The sequence below is a fragment of the Anomaloglossus baeobatrachus genome, chromosome 2 (genome assembly GCF_048569485.1).
Source record: "Anomaloglossus baeobatrachus isolate aAnoBae1 chromosome 2, aAnoBae1.hap1, whole genome shotgun sequence".
Lineage (NCBI taxonomy): Eukaryota > Metazoa > Chordata > Amphibia > Anura > Aromobatidae > Anomaloglossus > Anomaloglossus baeobatrachus.
The window spans coordinates 185,743,586-185,768,923 of NC_134354.1; the positions used below are offsets into that span (position 1 = coordinate 185,743,586).

Here is a 25,338-nt window from a genome sequence, read left to right on the forward strand (position 1 = left end):
AATGGAATACAACAGCCAGTTCTATGATGCCACTAAATGGCAGTATTTTTTGCTATCATTATAGAGCAGGAGGGTGTCATGCAGAGGTGCTGCACATAGATTTGCACCAGTGGGGCACTAATGGAGTACAACAGCCACTTCTTGTATGCCACTAGGTACACTGAGTGTTTGCTAGTATAATGGCTTAGTTATAATGAGTTGGAGTGTGCAATGCAGGCAGACGTGCTGCAAATATCTTTGCACTAGTGGGACTATAGCAAAGTCCAATAGCCACGTTTAGGATGCCACTAGGTACACTGAGTGTTTGCTAGTATAATGGCTTAGTAACAATGAGTTTGAGTGTGCAATGCAGGCAGACGTGCTGCAAATATCTTTGCACTAGTGGGACTAGACAAAAGTCCAATAGCCACGTTTACGATGCCACTAGGTTCACTGAGTGTTTGCTAGTATAATGGCTTAGTTATAATGAGTTTGAGTGTGCAATGCAGGCAGAGGTGCTGCAAATATCTTTGCACTAGTGGGACTATAGCAAAGTCCAATAGCCACGTTTAGGATGCCACTAGGTACACTGAGTGTTTGCTAGTATAATGGCTTAGTAACAATGAGTTTGAGTGTGCAATGCAGGCAGACGTGCTGCAAATATCTTTGCACTAGTGGGACTAGACAAAAGTCCAATAGCCACGTTTAGAATGCCACTAGGTACACTGAGTGTTTGCTAGTATAATGGCTTAGTAACAATGAGTTTGAGTGTGCAATGCAGGCAGACGTGCTGCAGATATCTTTGCACTAGTGGGACTATAGCAAAGTCCAATAGCCACGTTTAGGATGCCACTAGGTACACTGAGTGTTTGCTAGTATAATGGCTTAGTTATAATGAGTTGGAGTGTGCAATGCAGGCAGACGTGCTGCAAATATCTTTGCACTAGTGGGACTATAGCAAAGTCCAATAGCCACGTTTAGGATGCCACTAGGTACACTGAGTGTTTGCTAGTATAATGGCTTAGTTATAATGAGTTGGAGTGTGCAATGCAGGCAGAGGTGCTGCAAATATCTTTGCACTAGTGGGACTATAGCAAAGTCCAATAGCCACGTTTAGGATGCCACTAGGTACACTGAGTGTTTGCTAGTATAATGGCTTAGTTATAATGAGTTTGAGTGTGCAATGCAGGCAGAGGTGCTGCAAATATCTTTGTACTAGTGGGACTATAGCAAAGTCCAATAGCCACGTTTAGGATGCCACTAGGTACTCTGAGTGTTTGCTAGTATAATGGCTTAGTTATAATGAGTTGGAGTGTGCAATGCAGGCAGAGGTGCTGCAAATATCTTTGCACTAGTGGGACTATAGCAAAGTCCAATAGCCACGTTTAGGATGCCACTAGGTACACTGAGTGTTTGCTAGTATAATGGCTTAGTTATAATGAGTTTGAGTGTGCAATGCAGGCAGAGGTGCTGCAAATATCTTTGCACTAGTGGGACTAGACAAAAGTCCAATAGCCACGTTTAGGATGCCACTAGGTTCACTGAGTGTTTGCTAGTATAATGGCTTAGTAACAATGAGTTTGAGTGTGCAATGCAGGCAGACGTGCTGCAAATATCTTTGCACTAGTGGGACTAGACAAAAGTCCAATAGCCACGTTTAGGATGCCACTAGGTTCACTGAGTGTTTGCTAGTATAATGGCTTAGTAACAATGAGTTTGAGTGTGCAATGCAGGCAGACGTGCTGCAAATATCTTTGCACTAGTGGGACTAGACAAAAGTCCAATAGCCACGTTTAGGATGCCACTAGGTACACTGAGTGTTTGCTAGTATAATGGCTTAGTTATAATGAGTTTGAGTGTGCAATGCAGGCAGAGGTGCTGCAAATATCTTTGCACTAGTGGGACTATAGCAAAGTCCAATAGCCACGTTTACGATGCCACTAGGTACACTGAGTGTTTGCTAGTATAATGGCTTAGTTATAATGAGTTGGAGTGTGCAATGCAGGCAGAGGTGCTGCAAATATCTTTGCACTAGTGGGACTATAGCAAAGTCCAATAGCCACGTTTAGGATGCCACTAGGTACACTGAGTGTTTGCTAGTATAATGGCTTAGTTATAATGAGTTGGAGTGTGCAATGCAGGCAGAGGTGCTGCAAATATCTTTGCACTAGTGGGACTATAGCAAAGTCCAATAGGCACGTTTAGGATGCCACTAGGTACACTGAGTGTTTGCTAGTATAATGGCTTAGTTATAATGAGTTGGAGTGTGCAGAGGACAGGAGGGTACAGTGCCAGGATTGTGGGGCTCTGGGTAGAGGAATGGAAGCCTGCCGTTCTATTCCCTCCTAATGGGGAAATGCAGCGACGAAATCCCTGACCTTAGCTACACAGACGCTGTCTCTGTTTTCAGGACCTGTCACCTATGGCTCTGACCCTGCCGGTACGAGCCCTTAAAAGGACTGATAGAAAGTGCTTTCCCTAAGCTGTCCAGCGCTGTGGATGGAGCGCATACAGCTGTATCGGCGATAGGATTTAGGACGGAGCTGCGCCAGTGATGTCTGACACCAAGGACGCAGAAGGCAGATAATGGCGTGCTGGAGGAAAATGTCCGGTTTTATAATGCAGGGACATGTGACATGGACATCCTATCACACATGCCGTTGCTTCTCTGGCTAAAAGTCCACTTAGCTGTGTGTGTCTGGGATTGGCTGACATAATGGCCCTCCCCACTACACGCGCGCGCTTAGGGAAGGAAGACAAGGAAAAAAAAAAAAAAATGGCGATCGCCATTATACAAACAGCAGTGATCTGAAGGCGCTGTTCCCGCACACTATACACTGAAATTTCATAATAGTGTGAGTCACAGAGTGACTTACACTATTACAGCGGAAAGCCAGCTAGGAATTAGCTGTTTTTTTGCTGCTAGAACTGTTCTCGAACGTTTCTAGAACTATCGAGCTTTTGTAAAAAGCTCGAGTTCTAGTTCGATCTAGAACAGGCCCCAAAATCACTCGAGCCTAGAACTGGAGAACCTCGAACCTTGATCCGCGCTCAACTCTAGTCAGGAGGAGGTCTGAGGTCAGAAGCCAGAAGGTAATGACAAGGTCCAGGGGGCAGGAAGAGTAAAGTCAATAACAGTCCAGGTTGAAGTAGCCAAGATCAGGTAAGAAGACCCAAGCACTTACTGCAGAGCAGGAAATATGACTGGCATTGTTCAAGCTGAGCATGCTGTGACGACATGGACTCTCATGGGTTAAAGTTTCTTAACATTCAGCCAGACTATTGTTCTTATGTGTGCTAAGTCATGTTTGCTTAGCTATTGCTCCCCAGACTTTTCCAGTAACCATTGTATTGTAGTTGTGTATTGATAATGTAATCACCTTAGTAGCCATTGTCTAGTCGGTGACTTGTCGACTCCATGTAGATATACTGAGTCTTTCTATGCACATCATTTAAATGAACATTATCCATGCAGCTTGAAATTCATCCAATGGGAGAAGAAATCTTGTCCAACCAATTGATGAGGACGCAGTGTATCCTAAGGGAAGGTTATGGCTATAAAAGGGACTTCTTTAAGCCACCAGGGTGGATGAAGGTTGTTGATGGATGCTGATGGATCCAGTCTAAGCTCTTTGGAGCTGACTAGAGGATCAGGATATCTTATGGCTTCAATCTAGGGACTCCGGATCTGGTTGGAGACCATATCCACAGCCTAGGGATTTCGACTCCGGCTGCCAGGATTGTAACATCATACCAGGACTACCTAAGGAGGACACTCAGGTTGGGACAGTTCAGTCACCTGTTACAGACTTTGCAGACCTCACACAGCTTCCTAAATCTGGCTTTATTCCTTTCTCGGTGGGTGCCCGCCAAAAGCGGGGTGCTGCTGGACTGAAGTAAGCGGCCCTGGAACCTCTGAGGCATGGACATTCTAAATCCCTGGTGAGCCAGCGGAAGGGTGAGACTCTGTTGCCTGTTACATTTGTGTGTTTTGCTGGTTATGTGTTATGTGCCGTTAATTGTTTGGGGATCCAATAAAGTCTAATTATTGTGGTTCCCTCACACTGTGTTGTCTGAGTAGTGTTACGCCCACTGTTAAGGAGGCCGGCGTTCAGTTGGGTTGAGCCCTGTGCCACGCTGTCTTTCTAAAGGCGGCGGGTTTTAGTGGACGAGAGCACCCACTGAGCCCCGTGTCTCCACACATGCTCCCTAATAAAGTGGAGCAATCATCCGGAATGCGGAGCATATGAGCAAGCCCCTCCCAGCACCAGCGTAGGACCCGGTGAGAGGAAGCAACCCGTCCACAGGAGTGCAAGACAGCAGAGCATTGACTCCACAGGAAAGCATGACAAAACGTCACAGCACAAAAGATGCACCACAAATCAGAACCATGGCAAATTGTTTGTATTATCATTATCATATGGGGCGCTGGATTAAGAGAGTTATCCAGGCTTTTCACAAAAGTCTGCAGTCATTCTGTGAGGATTCACTAGTGCCAGCAGTGAGACTGAGTAGTCATGTGACCACAGGTATGTGATGTGTACTCTCTCAGCCACAGTCCAATCAAACGTGCACAATCTCAATTAATTCACTTGTGTAAAGCAAGACTGCCCACATCTAGTTGGAGTGTGGCCAGAAGAATGCATGTCGCTGCTGGCAGTGAAAATGTAAAGATTTGCAAGACTACAGTCCCACAGAGTGACCGCAGACTTTTGTGGAAAAACTTGGACAACCCCTTTAAGTAGGGATTGTCCAGTAGCAAGCAACACCTTGAAGACAGGTTGGTGATTTCACTCTTCAGGCAGGATTTACATCCGTTCATTCTAATCCATTGGTGCTAGTAAGTAACCGAAGACTGACTTTTTCAAATGAATTACTCATAATAGTCATCCAACATAATGAAAAAGAACATTTATTCACCCATGCAACATTTTGGCTGCTAATGGGAAACTTCATCAAGCTCTACTTAGAAGCCAAAATATTGCATGGTTGACTAAAGAGTAATTCTCTGATGACATTTGTATACTGCCGGTCTTCCGATTAGTTGCATCTTCAAGTGAGACTCAAGTAAGGAATTCATTTAGCTGATTCTCTTGAGATAGGAGAAGATATTCCCCTATCTTATAGGACAAGAAAAAAATATTCCATACTGAAATCATGAGAAGTGATGCATTCTCGGCACTGCTCTGTACTTGATCAAGCATTGGGGTGCTCGAGACGCTCAATATTAGATCGAGTATTTTGCTACTCGGGCACCATGCTTAAGTTCCTGCCCTGTATTTTTAAAGCTTTTTTTCAAGCCACTAAACGTGCGGGGATTGGATGTCAATCAAGGTAATGCCGTAGCCATTTTGACTACTGGTACTACTGGAATTGGCTGGCCTCATAGTGTTATCGGTTCTATATAAGACACAGTGATGCCATGCTCGGCGCAACATACCAAGAAATAGGGTAGAGTTTCAGCTGAAAAAGGGTCAGTGTTTTATAGCGTCACAGAACCTGCTGGTGCCACATTAAACCTAAAAACCTCTTTAGGACGTCTTCAAATATATACTGTTCTATCAAAATATTGCTATTAGTCTGCAATAAATGTAGGGTTAGCTTCTGGAGTAGGGATAGCGTATTAGAGGCATGTTGGCAGGGAATCTAGCCTTACATATCCTTGCTGCTGCTAAGTAAAAAATCTATTCTATTCTCTAATAATATCTTTCTTATTTGCATTTGGTGTACGTCAAGCTGCTGGAGAAGAGATAGTGTATTAGAGGCATGTAGGCAGGTATTCTAGCCTTACAGACCTTGCTGCTACTACATAAGAAATCTATTCTATTCAATAGTAATACCACTTTTGTATGTATTTAGTGTAGGGCAAGCTGTTGAAGAAAGGATAGTGCATTAGAGATACGTAGGCAGAGATTCTAGCCATACAGATCTTGCTGCTGCTACATAAGCAATATATTCTATTCTATAATAATACCACTCTTATCTTTATTTAGTGTAGATCAAGCTGCTGGAGATGGGATTATGTATCAGAGGTACTGTATGTAGGCATTGATTCTAGACTTTACAGACCTTTCTAATGCTACATGAAACCAAAAATACTTTTCAGCTTTACATCTCTTCTATTTCATATTAATACCGCTGTTAGCTGCATTCAATGTAGGGATAGCTGCTGAAGGAGGAAGCAGCTGTAACTGACTTGCGTAAATGGGTGTACATGCGGTGTACCGTCCCAAGTAGTTCAGGCAAATCTGGGTAGGTTTTCAGAAACCGCTAAACCACTTAGTTGACTATGTAAGCCAGGCCTGATATGTGTGTGAGCTGACCAAGCTTCAGAGCCATCGCTCAGTTACAGCCATTATTACACACGACTAAGTCTGGGTGTAGATTAAGCAGCGAGAGTCCTAGTTCTGTCTGATCTATTTTACCTTTCAACAACTCTGCAGAAGTGTGCTGTTCATTATCTAAAGAAATTAGTTTCACCAAAGCCTGTTGCAGTCTCCCTGAGGCAGTGCTGCAGGGCTTACAGCTGGTGACTTATATGGATGATGTGCTTGGAGATGACAATTCAGAGATAGAGGAGGGGGTGCAGCAACTGCTGTAGAAGGTAGGGGAAACCCTGATGGAATGAGGACCTACAATCCTCAGCGTCGGTAGCATGTATGCCTTCCTAGGTTTTAACGATGTCCCTGGCTCCATAAGGTTCATCCAGTGTGCCATCAGACAAATATAGTATCCCTGTTCACAAGCACTTGCCCACATGTTGGTCCTTGAGTGGACCTTCCTAGTAACAGCGTTGGTTAGGACACGAACATTGTTATGGGATGTGCTGGTGTAAGATGCGAACTGCACACCGAGAAAAATAGCGGTGTCTGGGGAATGAATACTGAAAGAAAGCCACTACCATGAGTTTGCAGAAAGCATCCACAAGTCTAAACGGCAACATTTCCAGGTCTAGCAATCTGGAAATGTGAACATTTAGTGTAAGGGCCTGTGGATGCGTGGGTGGGTGGGTATTTATGTTTGTGTTCCAAGGCTTGGGGTAAGAACAGCTATTGGTACAAAGAATCAGAAAACGTTGCTGATAGTACTTGTGAATATGCAATGTCAGGTACAGGGCAGGAGGCATCCAAGCATAGCAAATAGCTTTGGTGAAGAGTAGTGATGAGCGAGTATGCTTGTCACTACTCGGTAGTCGCACGAGTATTACTGTACTCGGGCTACTCGGCGGGTACCGAGTAATTTCGCGATACTCGTGCTGTACTCGTTGTCTTCATCCGTGCATGTTGGCGCTCTTTTGAGAGCCAGCCCTCATGCAGGGATTGGCTGGCAGACCACTGCAATGCCACAGCCCTGTTAGTTGTGGAATTGCAGTGATTGGCCGGCCCGCACAGCGTGACCGAGCCTTTATACCGGCGGGCGCACTGTGCTCTGCACACAGCCATCTCATATTCCCTGCTTTCCCGCCCATAGGCGCCTATGATTGGTTGCAGTGAGACACGCCCCCACGCTGAGTGACAGGTGTCTCACTGCACCCAATCACAGCAGCCAGTGGGCGTGTTTATACTGTGCAGTAAAATAAATATATAAATAATTAAAAAAACTGGCGTGCGGTCCCCCTCAATTTTAATACCAGCCAGATAAAGCCATACAGCTGAAGGCTGGTATTCTCAGGATGGGGAGCTCCACGTTATGGGGAGCCCCCCAGCCTAACAATATCAGTCAGCAGCCGCCCAGAATTGCTGCATACATTAGATGCGACAGTTCTGGGACTGTACCCGGCTCTTCCCGATTTACCCTAGTGCGTTGGCAAATCGGGGTAATAAGGAGTCAATGGCAGCCCATAGCTGCCACTAAATCCTAGATTAATCATGTTAGGCGTCTCCCCGAGAAACCTTCCATGATTAATCTGTAAATTACAGTTAAAAAACACACACACCCGAAAAATCCTTTATTAGAAATAAAAAACAATAGCAAAGTCCCTCATCACCAATTTATTAACCCCGACAAACCCTCCATGTCCGGCGTAATCCACAGTCCTCCAGCGTCACGTCCAGCTCTGCTGCATGCAGGTGACAGGAGCTGCAGAATACACCGCCGCTCCGGTCAGCTCCACACAGCCCCTGAGGTGAGTATCGCGATCAGCTGCTGTCAGTCAGGTAACTCACGGCCACCGCTGGATCCAGCGGTGGCCGCGATTAACCTCAGTGACAGCTCAGCTGATCGCGATACTCACCTCAGTTGCTGCCTGGAGCTGACCGGTGCGGCGGTGAGTAGCGCGATCAGCTGAGCTGTCACTGAGGTTACCCGTGGCCACCGCTGCATCCACCGCTGGATCCAGGTAACCTCAGTGACAGCTCAGCTGATCGCGTAGCTGTCTTCAGTTGCTGTGTGAAGCTGACCGGAGCAGCGGTGTATTCTGCAGCTCCTGTCACCTTCATGCAGCACAGCTGGATGCGACTCTGGAGGACTGTGGAGTACGCTGGACATGGAGGGTTTGTCGGGGTTAATAAATTGGTGATGAGGGACTTTGTTAGTGTTTTTTATTTCTAATAAAGGATTTTTCGGGTGTGTGTGTTTTTTAACTGTAATTTACAGATTAATCATGGAAGGAATCTCGGGGAGACGCCTGACATGATTAATCTAGGATTTAGTGGCAGCTATGGGCTGCCATTAACTCCTTATTACCCCAATTTGCCAACGCACTAGGGTAAATCGGGAAGAGCCGGGTACAGTCCCAGAACTGTCGCATATAATGTATGCGGCAATTCTGGGCGGCTGCTGACTGATATTGTTAGGCTGGGGGGCTCCCCATAACGTGGAGCTCCCCATCCTGAGAATACTAGCCTTCAGCCGTATGGCTTTATCTGGCTGGTATTAAAATTGGGGGGACCGCACACCGTTTTTTTTAATTATTTAATTATTTATTTCACTGCACAGTATACACACACCCACAGGCTGCTGTGTTTGGGTGCAGTGAGACACCTGTCACTCAGCGTGGGGGCGTGTCTCACTGCAACCAATCATAGGCGCCGAAAAGCAGGAAAGCAGGGAATACGAGATTGACTAATGAGCGGCCGGCTTTTTCAAAAGAGGAAAAGCCGCCGGAGTTTAGTGAACAGCTGTGCAGCGCCGTGGCAGTGATCGGGGAACGGTAAGTAAGAGAGAGGGGGGAGAATGACCGACAGACTGTGAGAGGGGGACAGACAAGACAGAGAGAGACCAACAGAGCGAGACCGACCGACGGGAGATAGAATGAAAAAAAAAATGACCGACATCGCTAGTAAAAAGCACAAAACGTGCGTTTTGGACATCGGAGTGCCACACAAGGTTTTCACGTAAAATCTTTCATGTAATAATCTCAAAAAGTAACATACACCAGCTCTATCTCACTATTGGGTATGTGCCCTTAACATTTCCGCCATGAAAATTCATTTTGGTGTCATTTTGGAAGGTTTTCTGGTGAGTGTGTAAAAATGGCGTAAATCTCGGACAAAATTGTTCACAGCTGTGACTTTTGAGTGATAAATGCTTCAAGGGGTCTCCCCCATGCTGTTGCCATGTCATTTGAGCACTCTTCTGAGACTTTTGTGACATTTTTAGGGTTTCTACATGCTGCCGGGGGTCATTTCAGAAAAATACTCGGGTCTCCCATAGGATAACATTGGGCTTGGTGCTCGGGCCGAGTACACGAGTATCTTGGGATGCTCGGCCCGAGCCTCGAGCACCCGAGCTTTTTGGTACTCGCTCATCACTAGTGAAGAGGCAGTGGTGTCACCCAAAGACACTGATTGTGGGCCTAGACATTCAGACCACCCAGTCGGATGCTTTGATGACTTGTGCCTGAGCATGCTGGTGGGAGTCAGGCTGATAATGGTTAGGCCCTGGCTGATATTGGTTCAGCACAAGTTGAAAATTACTATTCTTTTATCGGTCACACTTTCTTTAAAAAGTGACAGACTGGTGTACACCTAACCCATGGACTTGAAACTTGCCTCATGTGGGTGCTCTTGGGAACAGTTGCCCACCTTCTCCAAGTGGCCACCCCATTCACTTGAACTGCATTGTTCAATGGGATAGGTCAGCAGGATCAGGTTTTAGGGGTCCAAATCCTGGCACCCAAAAAAATCAGCTATGTGAAGGGTCTGCAGTTCACCATATATGGAACAGGTCTATAGAGATTAAAGGTGGAGAGTTTTCAGTACAAGTCACATAATAAAAAATGCTGGCCACTTCCAATGCTCTGCAGCCCTTTTACTTTTCAGCTTATCAGTGAGAGTGCTAGAAGTTTGGGTTCATTTACATGTCTGATTTTTGAAAGTGCTATCCATGATTTTCATAAAAACCCCCTGCCCTGTTATGTGCTCACCTTACGGCGGCTTCCCTTTTTTACCAATGCCATACCTGTCCCGAAGTGCCATTTTGTGACAGTTATATCTGATTGGCTGGAAGAAGTCAGAAGTTACATTACAAGCTCCCAATGTATCTCTATAAGGGCAGGAAAGATGCTCTCATAGACTTGTATTGAGTTGTGACTTTTCAATTTGAAGTTTTTTTGGAGTATGCTAAAATATAAGCTCTACTCCAAAAATAAGCCCTAGTTGCAGTTCAATAATGAAGTGTCCAAGAAAAAGTGAAGCACAACACTTAGAAGATATTTCCCAAAAGTGACTCATATGAACATTGGCGACAGTCTCGCTTTCACAGGAGTACTGTCATTACAGACACATCAGCTGATTCCTCGCTGACACGACAACTCACTGGCATCCTGCGATTGCATTGCAATCCCGTCAATAAGGGCTCAGAAGAGCACGCCCCTTGCTGGAGCGTGTTAATTGCCGCTGTCAGAGATTGACAGCGGCATTTAACAAGTGAACAGCCGTGGGCAGAACACTGCTCCACCCATCACTGTTAGAGGTCAATGCTCAATGTGCTTACCTACAAGCTCTGACCTCTAGAGTTTTGTAGAACATGAGACGTCATATAATATGCATTATCACTATTTATAAAGTGGCAGCATATTTCTGCAGAATGTACTGTATTCACTCATATCAGTCCATGTCCCCAGTATGTCTCACAATCTAATTTCCATGTCTCAGGCACATATGGTAGGGTCAATTTCATAGGAAACAATTAATCTAAGTATAGTTTTAGAGTCTCAAGGGAGACCATGAGAATATGGGAGGAACATACAAATTCCAAGCAGATGTTGCCATTGTTAGGTTGAAATCTATGCCCAGGCATCCATACACAAAGCTGACGTTAACAGAAATGAGATACAGATAGATAGATAGACAGATAAATAGACAGATAGATAGATAGAGACATAAAAATGTTGCCTATTATGCCCTGTGGCCAGGTAAATGATAGACAAGCAAGCAGAACTACAGGGATCCCTGATATAGTAATAGCCAAGAAGGTGTTCTGAGAGTTCAAAAGAGCAAATATGGAGGCAGCACTTAATGTGTCCAAGTATAAAACTAGGGGGGTTTTGGCAATATTCTCACAATGAGATTTTGATGTTGGAGATTTTTTGCATCATTTTTTCATCTATTAAGTAAAGTAGGCTACTTGTATTTTTTATTGCATTTTTTAATGCTTTTTTTTACTAGTGTTTTTATTGCGTTTTTGATGCTGCTTTTGTTTTTGTCTCTTTTTGATATGTCATGTTCTAAACAAAGGTGAATTGTTTTTGATACTTGCTGGTATTTGGCTTTTACAAAATTTTATTGATATTGTCGTGCAGATGACATGTTTTTATTATACCTTTCTGCTGTGGAAATGCACCAAGAACTTGTATGGTTTTTTACCTGTGGATTTTTGGCATCAAATCTAATGCAAGTCTGTGGGAAAAATCTGCACATATAACTCAGTGTACCTGCAAAGAAATTGGCATGTTGCAGGTTTGATACAAGCACTGCATGTCAGTTTACGCCAAGATTTCTATAAATCCTATCCACTTTGCTGGAACTGTAGGACACTGCATTTTTAATACAGCGAAAATACGCAGAAACAAAAACTCACCAAAATTTCATCATGGGCATACAGCCTAAGGCCCGTTTCACACGTCAGTGAAAAACACTGTTTTTCACTGGCGTGTAAAACACGCACATGTCCCTGCGTGTGCCGTGAATCATGGCACACGTAGGTTGTCTAAGTGCAATCCGGGCGCCGTTCTCCGTGGCCCATGACTGCACTTAGAAAACAACTCACCTGCGCCCGCTCCCGCTCTCCATGGTGCTGATCGCTCCCGCGGTGCAGCATCCGGCCGGACCCCCGCAGCAGCTGCTTTCGGGTCGGCTGTGTCGCGCATCATGAATTTGCACGACAATAATGAGCCGGCTCAGAAGCAGCAGGGAGAACGGGCTGCAGAGGACATCGCTGGACGCCGGGTGAGTAAAATTGATTTTTATTTTAAAAGCACGTTTTTTTCTGGCACGTGTTTCACAGACCACACCACTGCGTGGTCCGTGGAACATCAGTGATGCCAGAAAAAAATGGACATGTCTCCGTGCGGCAATCACGGACGATCTGCGTATGTCAGTGATTCTGGTATGTTTTTAAAAAAGCACAAACGTCCCAGAATCACTGACGTGTGATTAGGCTTTAGGCTGAGGCCACACGGGGATTTGTGCATTTCCTTGCATGACACTTGGCTCACGCTTGCAGCACAGTGGGAGCCGAATGTCATGCGACTGTGGTCTGATCCTGCGATCAGACAACAGCTTCGGGAGGTATGGCCAGCACTGCGGGGAGGGCCGGTGCTGCGGAGGAGAGGGTCAGCGCTATGAAGGGAGGGCCAGCACTGCGGAGGGGAGGGCCAGCGATGCGGAGAGTAGAGAGGGATTTATCTCCCTATCTCCTCCGTCGTTGCTGGCTGATACGATTCTCGCACTGCCCTCGCATTACACCAGTGTAATGCGAGTGCAATGCAAAGTTTCTCTCGCCCCTATAGACTTGAATGAGTGCAATTGAAACAGGATAGCATTTCACCCACAGCATGCTGCGATTGTTTTCTTGGTCCGATTAGGACTGAGAAAAAAAAATTGCTCATGGGAGCGGACCCATAGAGTAATATTGGTCCGGTTGGAATGCGATTTTTTATCGCATTCCACTCGCTCTGTATTACTCGCCGTGTGTGCTGACCCTTAGGCAAAGTGGATGGATTTTATAGAAATCTCTTACCCACTATGATTTTTTTAACTCAACGTAAACTGACCTGTGGTGTGTGCTTAAAATCCATAATATGTTAATTTATATTGTGAGTACGCTGCATTTTATGTTTGGATTTTCCCTTAAAATTGCATTAGATGCAGATTATCCACAGGTAAAAAAATGCATATGCGTTTTAGTGCACTTCACCTGCGGAATTGAAAAAGTTAATCTAATCCACTCATAAATGTATCCAGGTGCAGCCAAATCATTGGTGCAGCCAGTCTAGCTGCATATGGGCCTAAGAAGTAAAGGGTGCTTTACATGCTGCGACATCGCTAACGATATATCATTGGGGTCACGTCATTAGTGATGCACATCCGGCGTCGTTAGCGACATCGCAGCATGTGACACCTAGCAGCGACGATCAACGATCGCAAAAACGTCAAAAATCGTTGTTCGGTGACACATCGCTCCTTTTCATAATATCGCTGCTGCTGCCGGTACGATGTTGTTTGTCGTTCCTGCAGCACCACACATCGCTGTGTGTGAAACCACAGGAATGACAAACATCTCCTTACCTGCGTCCACCGGCAATGAGGAAGGAAGGAGGTGGGCGGGATATTCCGTCCACTCATCTCCTCCCCTCCGCTTCTATTGGACGGCTGCCGTGTGACATCGCTGTGACGCCGCACGAACCGCCCCCTTAGAAAGGAGGTGATTCGCTGGCCACAGCAAGGTCGCAGGGAAGGTAAGTCCGTGTGACGGGTGTAAGCGATGTTGTGCGCCACGGGCAGCGATTTTCCCGTGAAGCACAACCGACAGGGGCTGGTACGCTTGCTAGCGAGATCGCAGCGTGTAAAGTGCCCTAAAGGGTGTCCACTTCTACCTCCAAAGGAGGTGGAGTTGTGCATTTTTATGAGCTCTAGGGCTGCAAAAAGCTCATATTCTCTTCTTGCACAGTGGTGCTTTTCTGTCTGTGTCCACCAGTGACAGTATTAATAAACCTTTGTAAAAGTCAAATGCCAGGAAGTATAAAAACAAAGCAGCTTAATTTAAAACATGACATACCTAGAAGAAACAAAAACCGCATAGTCAAAAATGCAATAAAAACATGTAAAAAAAATGCACTGTAAAATAAATTAAATAATGCAAGTAACCCAATTTGTCTAATAGGTGCAAAATACTCACTAAACACTCATTGTAGGAATTAAAAAAAAAAAACCTCTTACAAACAAGTAGCGTTTCCAAAGGGTATGTCACAGACACTGCCTGAGAAACCTGTCAGAAAAAGAAGGAACCTCTGCATTTCTATATAAAAACAGCTTGCTATGCATACGTCAATGCTTTTCAATGTCTTTTAACCACTTCAGATTCCCAAAGATGCAAGAGGTTAAAAGAAGTGAAATGTCAATTCTTATGGGGGTCTTCTGCTTGGAATACACTCTGTTTTTTACCATACACTTAACACTAGAAGTCCCAGAGAGGGGTCATTTAACATTTCTACCTTTGGAACCCAGAGACGAGTCGAATGACCTGAAGGATGTTAGCTAACATCCTATAACATGGGCGCCATGGTGGCTCAGTGGTTAGCACTGCAGTCTTGCAGCGCTAGGGTCCAGGGTTCAAATCCCACCAAGGACACTATCTGCAAGGAGTTTGTATGTTCTCCCCATGTTTGCGTGGGTTTCCTCCCACACTCCAAAGACATACAGATAGGGACTCTAGATTGTGAGCCCCAATGGGGACAGTGTTGCCAATGTATGTAAAGCGCTGTGGAATTAATAGCGCAATATAAATGAATAAAATTATCTATATATATATATATATATATATATAATTGCCTTATTCTGTCTGTCTGTCTTTCTCCAAAATTGTGTCATTACGGTGACAAACAGTGGATTGGCTGTTCGCCTCGCCTCGGCTCCACCCCCCCCCCCCTCACGCATTGCACGCACACTCTGGCCCGCCCCCTGCCCGAATTCCCCAAAACGACACGGAGCCTCGACTCCCAGGTGAGTGCTGTACCCCCGGGACCCCACACCAGCGTACGCAGCCGACACATACCCTCGCATTGCTGGAGTTGCTGGTGTGGGCTCCCGTGCGAGCGGGGGGCGGGGTACGCTGGTAACCATGTAATATTGCGTTGCATGGTTACCAGCGTACACCGGCTCCCAGGTGAGCGCATCAAAGTCCTGCAGCGGCGGAACACACACACACATAAGAACAGACACACACATCAGATCGCATCCACACACTCACAACATCCCGTGATATCGCTTGCTTCTTGGCGGCGATCCTGTGCGTGCAATGACCTTCCAGGACCTGCCGGTGGATCACATGGCCAGAAGCATGTGGTATCTCCGGATGTTGTGTGTGTGCGCGCGCGTGTATGCGATCGGATGTGTGCGTCTTGGTAGAAGGCAGAGGAGCACAGCTGCTGGGACCGCTCACCGGAGGGCACAGGCAGAAGTGGGGTGTGAGTGTATGCGATCAGATGTGTGCGTGTATACTGTCTGATGTGTGACTGTGGAGCACGATGGGGGGTGCGCAGCATGGGGGATGGAGCACGATGGGGGTGCACACCTCCCCCCAAAACACACACACACACCGCCCTACACAGACACCCACACACACAGACAATGGCACACACAAATATACGCACATGCCGCACAAAACATACCTCCCACCAAAACACACACACACCCCACACCCACACAAACCGCACAACACACACACACACACACAGCGCTCCACAAACAACACTGCTCTCACCCCCCCGCCACACCCAGACAACACCCAGAACATGTACAGCCCCTACACAAACACTTGGTAACTACACAGAATAACATCTATATATATATAACAAAAATCATACATTAACTACACAATACGTAAATTCTAGAATACTACCCGATGCGTAGAATCGGGCCACCTTCTAGTTATTATTATAATCACCGTCTTTTGTTCTGTAAGTAAGGCCATTACTGTCGCACCATAGGAGGTTGTTGTTTTCCATTGAGTTTAGCCATTTAGTTTCTAGTTAGTTCTATTCAGTTTATTGTATGTCATTTGACCCTCTTTCGGGACTTCAGGCGTGAGCTCGAAATTTCTGGGACTTCTAGTGTTAAATGAGGAAGCGAAAAATACACCAGAAAGGCGCTGGGACATCTTCGGAGCATTTTGACATAGATTTTGCTTTTAAAAAAATATTAGTGGCGCCTTCATTATTTATTGACATGAAAAAAACACTGGAAAAAAATAAAAGTTAAAAAAATGTAAATCCCTAGAAAAATACCCTAGGGGACAAAACCATTGGAAAAATGCTCCAAAAAACAATCAAATAATCAACACAAAAGAGACTTCAGGAAAAAAAAAATGGCAAATGTTTCCTAAAGCATCCATTGCTTTGTAGGAGATGGTCGAGTACCTGCAATGTAAAACGATGTTTATGTTTTATGATGTAAAGTAATTGGAATCAATGTTTAAACAGAGTGTAAAAAAAGACAGGTTTTAGGTAGGAGATAGGTTTTAGCATGTGTGGAGTGCAGATGTGTTTTATTATAAGAATGTTGACACCTAGTGGCCGGTTTATATACTGTACAAAGGCCATTTACTTTAGACCAGGAAGGGTTAACAGAATCTGTCAACACTTTGAGGTTTTTACTCTGTTAATATGGGCATTCTGGTTATAGAATGCTGACAATAGTCTTACCTTTATGTTTCATATCGGATGCCTTGTTGTGGAAAAATCATCTTTTATCGCTTTATGTAAATGAGCTCTTCCAGGCTATGGGGCGGATGCTGTCTGGAAGATAACTCCGCCTCCAAAGCTGATTTTAAATATAAAGGGCGTCACCAGTGTGAGAAAAGTAACTGACACAGAACAGGAGAAATTAAATTTGACTTCTATCACATTTTTTGCAGCTCCCTGAGCTCTACTTTATTGCATCAATGTTACAACACTGCCTGTAAGATAGAGGCTGAAGCTGAGCGGAACCTGCAGAAGTGTCAGTTATAATCACATACAGCTCTACAGTGACAGCAGAGAGCGGCCATCACACATCACACTGGTAACGTCCCCTTTATCTAAAATAAGCTCTAGAGGTGGGGAGTTCTCCCAGGCAGCATCCTCCCCATAGCCTGGAAGAGCTCATTTATATAAAGTGATAAAAGATGATATTTCCAGGCATCTGATATAAAACATACAGGTATGACTTTTTTCAACATTCTATGACCTGTATGCCCATATTATTAGTTTAAAAATATCAAAGTGATGACAGATTCCCTTTAAGAGTAAGCTTGAGGGAAGAGTAAAGGGATGTAGAGTAGCAATTTTTAGTGAGTAGACAGATAGAGGGTTTCTGAACAGAAAGAGAAAAGAATGCTGGCCTAGGGGCTAGGGCCATTTCCTTAACCCCAAAACCATATCCTGCATGTCTGGAGCTCTTTCCTGGAGGCTTTATGAAGCCATGGCACAAAAGCGGGCAGGAAGCCTGGTTGAGGGAAGAGAGAATGACCCCAAAAAACTGAGGATCAATGTTAGAAAAGCTGGGTGTATAGAAGGAGAAAGGGAATCTGCCTCAGCACCCATTGTGGAAGTATGTAGGTAAGAAGATACCCTAGTCAGACAGGAGAGAATATCAAATACTCTGTATGTCATGCAATGGTTGATGGTTACAAGTAAACAAAGTTATACTAAAACAAAAAAAAACTGAGTAGTGTAATTCCTGGGTGACAGCTCCTAAGGTTGAAGATGGAAATATGGATGCCGGCCAAGAAGTAAAAGTGACCTACCCAGACCTCCACACATGCCCAGGGTCCCGTTTGCAGAGTGAGGCACCTGGGGGCGTGGGCCGTCTTACTTTAGTTTGAAGAACTCAGAAGGTTTGCCGAGTTTAAAAGACGAAAGTTAAAACCCTGAAGTGACTTCCACTAGAAAATTTGTCACTTCTGACTACCTAAAAAAAAAAAAAAAGGGGTTGTCCACTACTTGGACAAGACCTTCTCAGTTCCTGTTTCCCCCAAGGAAAATAACAACACCTATACTCACTTCTGATGCAACACTTTCGGCACTTGCTCTTCTGGGCATGCGTGACATAACGGTGGATTGGTGCCAGTATCAGAAGTAAATACTGAATAGGAGTTATTTTTCTTGGGGAAACAGGGATTGAGAAAGGGTTGTCCAAGTAGTAGACAACCCCTTTAGTCGCACCACTTGAGTGCAGTCTTCTTATTTACTCTTTTACATTCCACAATAGGTTCAAATGTGGATTTGTTTTAATGACTTAGGTAATATAAACCTATTTAGTGTCATTTTAACCTAATAAACTTCAATGTGCAGTAATAGTCATTTATATTGAAAAAGGCCATGAAAATAATTTCGCTGTTAATACCTCTCCAAAGCTTATAAGAGAAGCAAAGAAAATAAACAATGCCGGGAGGCACATTAAGCATGCAGCTAAAGTGGAAGTGATTGAAGTGCTGCCCATCAGAGAAACAGTTCAATGTCGGGCATGCACAGACGGCCAGCTGTTCTAAGGGCTCATAACCTTCTCCTTTATTGTTCTGCTCAGTTAGAGGTGGGGCATGAGAGGGATTCCAAACATAGCACATGTTTATACAGAAATGTTAATATGTTCCACACTCTCACATACATAAAAAGGAAATAACAGCTGATCAGAATCAAACTAGACAGCAATCTCTGACAACACTCATTGGGAGAACTGTGGAAAATCCAGGAGAGCTGATCACCCACAGGGAGGGAAGAGTAATCTAACTACAGCTGCCCTTTTATCTAGGGATCATCACAATTTAAGCACCCAATGGAAAGACAAAAGTATTTAGCACCAATCTTGCCAGTGCCCTAATGTTAATGCCTTTGTCTGGGTTTGCGAATTCAACATTATTATTTACAAAGCATTCTACCAGCAGGTGACATTCAATACAGTTTTCCATCATTGATCTTTCACTTTGTGATATTTAGTTTTTTGATGTACATATTTTTGGATAAAGAGCATCTTTTTTTGTTTAAAATAGATTTTTCTTCTATTGTTAAGATGCAACCAAAGAGAAACAAAGCTCTACATAAGAGCTGCAGACATAAAATGATAGCATTTCATTTGTTAATTCTAAATAAATAAATTTGAGCCATATAAACTATTATAAAATATTAATATTTTTACCTTTAAAAATGAATATTGAAAATTTAGATGCTAAAACAAATAGCTGGGAGAGCAGAGACAGCAGTATGTTACTTATGTATTATGACCTAAAGGGGTATCCCCATCACAGATCTTTATGGCATATTCAGGATTGATGAGTCCCACCCATGGGTGGAATAAATAGGGTTTGATGAACAGGGTTGTATCTTGCACCACCGTGAATGGAGAGGCGGCCGTGCATGCGCAGCTCTATAGTCACCTTTATAGAATGTCTAAAAATAGCCAAGCAGATATACTGTTGTGTGGATATGCTGAAATGATCTCAGATGGGAATATCCCTTCAAATATCTCTTAGTATCAGAAGCCATGAAGACTATGTAGTAAAGTAGCGGTGGCAGTGGTGGAAAACAGTTTCAAATTAAAAACACCTTTCTACCTTTCATGGCTAAAGTAGACTATGTCATGGTGGAGAATTACTGGTGGTTTGTTAGAGACTTAAGAGGGTAATATATACTGAGCTAGTCAAGAGCCAGGGACCATATACTGTGTATATATATATATATATATATATATATATATATATATATATATATATATATATAAAGTTTAAATTAAAATAAAGAGGACAAAACATCCACATCTAATATTCTCATTTTTTACATTTTGTGTTTGCTGGTGGCAGATCTCAGGGACCTTTGTGAGTAGATAACTCATTTTTATCTAGTACCTGATTGCAGGTCATTACATAACCTATGTAAAGAGGAGAAACTAATATAGGCTGGAAAGTACCGACCTCCCACGTCAACATCTACAAGAGAGAGAGTAAGCAGACCCTCTCTGCACCCAGTGATTTGTGACGTATGATCATGATCTCAGGAACTATATCTTAACAAAATGTACAATACATGCTCTCCGTTATTTCAGCCATTATTACAGAATATCACATAACCCTTAAAACAACAACTGCTATATAGAAAATACAGGTACTTATTGCTCAAATAGACCAATTCATCTCAGCCCACCAACATTTGCATTGGACTCAGAGCTTATACCATGTAATCATTACTTCTGGCTGATTTAGGCCAGTATCAGATGAGTATATAAAAAAGAATAATCATCTATGCGCCATCCGTTTTCCATCCGTGTGACTCTCGTATTTATACATCAACATTTTAAAATGAACATGATGAAATACAGTTTCTTAGGAAATAATGACAATGTATCTGTAAAAATTGGATGTTCCGTATGGGAGTTTATATTTTTGCTGCACCCTCAGACTTGAATGGGCGCGTATCATCCAATATGGAGAAGAGAATAGTGCATTGCGTGAGTCTTTTTCACACACACGTCATCTGAGCAATCCTATTCAATAACATTGGTAGGTGTGTTGTTCAGCTTTTACTTGGGAAGCACACGTCCCTATAATACCCTTGTCTGAACGAGCACTGTGCACTTGACACACACTACCATAAATAAGCACAATTGAATGATTACTCCTTTGTACTTGAGTTAAAGATACATTTATGTCATTGGCTATATTATGACAGCACATTTTATTGTAGTCTAACAACTTGTGTAATGCCATTTTCCTTATATCTCATTCTGACTACTGATTTAACCTAAATACAGCTTACATCCCTTAATTTCTTTATCCCTCAATCACATGTTCTTTGAAGCATTTTTTTGCATTGTAACTTATTTTACTATAAAGCTTTTACTACTGTTTTGAACCCCATAATGATAGAGAATGATGTTTCTACACCAATAAATAATTTGACTATAAACAGTACGTATTTATTGTTTTTGTCCACAGCGTATGTCTATCTTACATTATACTCTTTTTACTTCTATGGAGATGAGTATAAATAAGTATATCCAAAGTATTAAATATTTAAGTCCTGCTACTTCAGTTCAATAGCTTTTAAAAGGAGCTCCTAAATATTTTTTTTATTATTATTTTATTATTATTATTATTATTATTATTATTATTATTATCATTCAAGCACCTCTTCATACATATGAACCAAGGTTAAAAGATACATAATAAATCTATTAATTACTGGCTTCTAAATAAGCACTTTTTTGTATGTAAAATTCAGATTTCCTTACCTTTTCAATGTCCTTTCCACGATCCCCTTATAACTTCCATTCTTAATCCAAATGTTTGGAAAAAAAAATAATGTGCAGCCCAGAAATATTTTAAAAATCTTGTATTAGTCCTCTATAGGAAAGACAAAAAAAAAAGAATGTGATAAATGTGATTTCTGCACTCATTGTCTCCCATCAGTGCCCTGAGCCCAGCATCTTAGCTGCCTAGTTCACACTTAGAACATTTGTTGTGCCTCTGTAACTAAGTCCACTACTAAATATACTTGTCTGAGGTGCTGCCAACACAAACACGGTATATTTCCTCCTAGCCGGTAGCCAATCATAGACCCCCATGAAATCCTTCCTAATCCATAACCAGTGCACTTGAATCCATGACAAAGCTTCTCTAACATTAATATAAATATTATTGTTTAAATTAAAAGAGGTGCCGCCGGCGTGACACACGTAGCTTTAAATAAGTCTTGCCTATTGTTCCTGTCATCCCAGATATCCCAGGCAGATGCTGTGCAGGAGATCAGTGAACATATGTAATCACAAGAGAACAGGCTCATTGAAATTAGCAAGTGAAGCTTCAGAGGCTGCTCTGAAAGCACAAGGCACTGAGGCATCCATAGGACTTTATAGAGAGTGAGAGGCACAGGAGACGTGAGGTGTTTGTCTCTGGTCACGCTCACTGTAAGCACAAATGTACAGGCAGGTTGGGTAGAACTTTATAATTAACAGATGTTCCAAATCTCCCACAGCCTCCTGACTTCCAAGCAGTCTGTCCCTGCGCCTGTGGCTCCCAAGCCATATCACACTCGCTCCCTCTACGCTCTAAGCTTCTTTTTGCTCTCCTTCGAGTCTCATTTTTTCCACTCTTCTCTCTCGCTAAACCCTCTCCTACTTTCTTTCCTTTTGTCACTCCCTGTCTTTTCTCCTTTTCCATCACTTTCTCGTCTATCTAGATCTTTTCCATTCCCACCCTTCTCATTATAAATAAGGCTGTACTAACTATATCTCCAATCTGTGTACTTTCCATGTTCTCCGAAACACAGTCAGAAGCCATGTAAAAAAATTAATAGTCAAAGAGAAGGGAAACAAACTGCCTAACTGTGTTAATATTCCGAAGAAAAAAACGCTCAAATCATGACAACCACATTAATCTAGAAGAGCCGTTGGCCATCGGTATTGATATGCAGGAAAAGAAGTTCGGATTGTAAAGGTGTGCATAAAAAAATTATTTGATTTATTCCATAGAATTAAAAAAGATTAAAATCCTCTGAAATACTGACGCGTTTCTGGTTTATTCTGCAATACCTGAAAAGCGTCAGAATATTTAATCTCCTCCTATAATGGATTTATTTTTTTTTCATTCTATGGAATCAATAAAATATTGTTTACACACCTTTCCAATCAGAACTTCTTTTCCTTTATAAAAAAAAAAATCTTTATTTTCTTCAACAATCATTCAAGCAGTCAGCAAGAAATTAAATTGTGACCCATTTTATCTTATGCATTATTTTAGCAGTTTCCTAGTCATTTACAATACTTAAGTGAAGAATATTGTGATAGACCTAAAGGTTTGTAAAACAAAGACATAGCCACATTAGTTATTAGCGGAACCAAATATACTATACTGTATTTCATTTGTAGAGTTTAGTAGTCATGCCAAATAGTGCACAAGGGAAATAAGGTTTATAGATGGTTACACATCTTTGCTTATGTAACATTTAGACTCCTTTTAATATATCTATTACTAATTTAATCCGCAGCTGCTGGGACTCTATATGTCTCTATACCGCAGTGTTTCTCAACTCCAGTCCTCAAGACCCACCAACAGATCATGTTTTCAGGTTTTCCTCAATCAGGTTTCTAGGATTTCCTTAATGTTGCACAGGTGATGGAATAATTCCCTGTCCAATATTGAGGAAAACCTAAAAACATGATCTGTTGGTGGGTCTTGAGGACTGGAGTTGAGAAACACTGCTATACAGATTCACAGCTTTGGAGACGCATGACTCATAAGGGTTAATATACGTATATGATATCTCTGTATTATACAATGTACTGTGTATAATCCCTCTCGCTCTTGTTCGGCCTCTTCCCCCCCTAGCCCACTCTCCTCTTAGCACACGTCACACTCTGACCCTTCATGCCAAAATGTTCTCATTAATTTTCTCTCTCATTCTTCTTTCCTAATTTCCTCACCTTGCCAATCTCTCATCTCTCTCTTATTTCTTTCTTCTTAATTTCCTCCCTCTGTCACTTTCTCCCTTTTCCCCTTGCTCCTTAATTTCCTGTCTTTAATCTCCTTCTGTTCCATTTTCTTAGTTTATCTCCATATTTCCCTCAATCTCCTTTCCTTGTAATCTCTTTCCCTGTTCGGTTCACTCACTTCTCTCCTTCTTTCTTCCCCTGTCTTGCGTGGATGGCAGACAATAAGTTGGAGCTGTAGTCAGAGCAGAAGAGAGTGGGGTAAAGTGAATGTCAGATGGACAAGAGCCATTGCAGTCATATATCAATCAGAATAGCAGCAAATGGGAGTACCAGGGAAACATGAAGCCCTCCTTATCTGGGAAATCACTAAACACAATTTGCTGAAATAACCACAAACTAGATTCACATGTTTACGAGCCTCATAATGCGCTGGTATAAACTAGAGAGGAATGCTGGTTTTAAGTGCTGTTCTCAAATAAATCATCCCAGCTAATGTCTCTTTATTGTAATAGTTCAGGATAAAAGCAGTAATTTGAAGTTCCCTGTTTCCTGCATACAAGATAGATATAGAAGAAAAAAGAATTAACACTCTTGCTTTTTCCAAACAATAATCCTTGAATAGTTTTTTTAATCTATTTTTTTTTAAATCCTCCTAGGCTTTCATGACCCCTTATCAAATATCCTTCAGGATGGTTTTAGACGGCCGTATGAAAACTTGGTCCAGTCACGTCCGCAAAGTACACATGTGGTTCCGTGTGCTTGTCGGCATGACAGACAAGTGCAGGAGCTGCTGTAACGGTCGTTTCCCTGTTTTTGGAAACTAGTAACAGTCACTCATCTCTATTAGGTTATCCACATTTAAATGTGGTTTCATTTCCTTCAGTACATGAATGGTTAATATCTGTTTTTCTGCTGGTAATATCTCCAGCAGTCTCTAGCTGAGTATGTCAGCTGCAGTAGCTTTGTAGTCACGCTCTTCAGGTTTAAATAGAGGTGTTACCCAGCAATCCCTACTGAAGATACAAAGCCATTTGTTCTCTGGCCGCATTGATATAAGGACCTCTATGCTTGTTCCTGCATTTGGACTATCCTATGTTGTTTTCCCCTGTTCGTCTTTCCTTTCCCTGTGTGTTTTATTGCAGCGGTGAAGCTAGTGTCTACCACCAGCCAACGCACTAGCCAGGGCTACTACAGGGTTTTACTTAGGGCCTCAGGTTCCTGTTCGGCAATAGTTGAGGAGACTGTATAGGGCCTGGTTAGGAGCATAGGGTCAGTGGCAGGTGAGTGCAGGAGGTGCTGACCTACCCCTCTCACTAGAGCTAGGGTCCAGCATTCTTATTGTGTCCCTGGTGTTCCCCCATGCCTGTTGTACTGTTGTTTATATTTTTGTTGTGGATCCAGACATCAGTTGGTCTGAACGCATCTGCCACGTGTCAAAGCATGACAGCTACCCGCCATTTACATACTTAAATCAGATCCATAAATCATAGTAATGTAGTGCATGCCACAATATTTTTCCACAGAGACCATTGTTTTATGTGGAAAATTGGCCATGTGCACTGACACACTGGCTATACTGGGTGTGTGTGGGGTCCATGGTGCACATGGATATGCTTTTATAATACACTCGTCGAGTGAGCCATTAAGGTCCATTCACACATCAGTATTCTGGTCAGTATGTTGTATTAGTATTTGTAAGCCAAAGCCGGGAATTGAACCTTTAGGCCACATAGACACG

The 25,338-nt window shown here is 43.0% G+C and overlaps 1 protein-coding gene across 4 annotated transcripts in view; it reads right to left on the bottom strand.

Annotated features, from left to right (window-relative positions):
• NDP (norrin cystine knot growth factor NDP) overlaps nucleotides 1-23,864 on the bottom strand; it is a 286,006-nt gene extending 262,142 nt beyond the window's left edge. For 2 of the 4 annotated variants that reach the window (XM_075333537.1, XM_075333534.1), the window contains exon 1: nucleotides 21,402-21,803. The gene's annotated coding sequence lies outside the window, so the exon portion shown is untranslated. Of the gene's footprint in view, nucleotides 1-21,401; nucleotides 21,804-21,866; nucleotides 22,082-23,778 lie in introns of those variants that run through there. The other 2 variants (XM_075333535.1, XM_075333536.1) reach the window with 2 other exon arrangements.
• Between the last annotated feature and the right edge of the window lie 1,474 nt (nucleotides 23,865-25,338).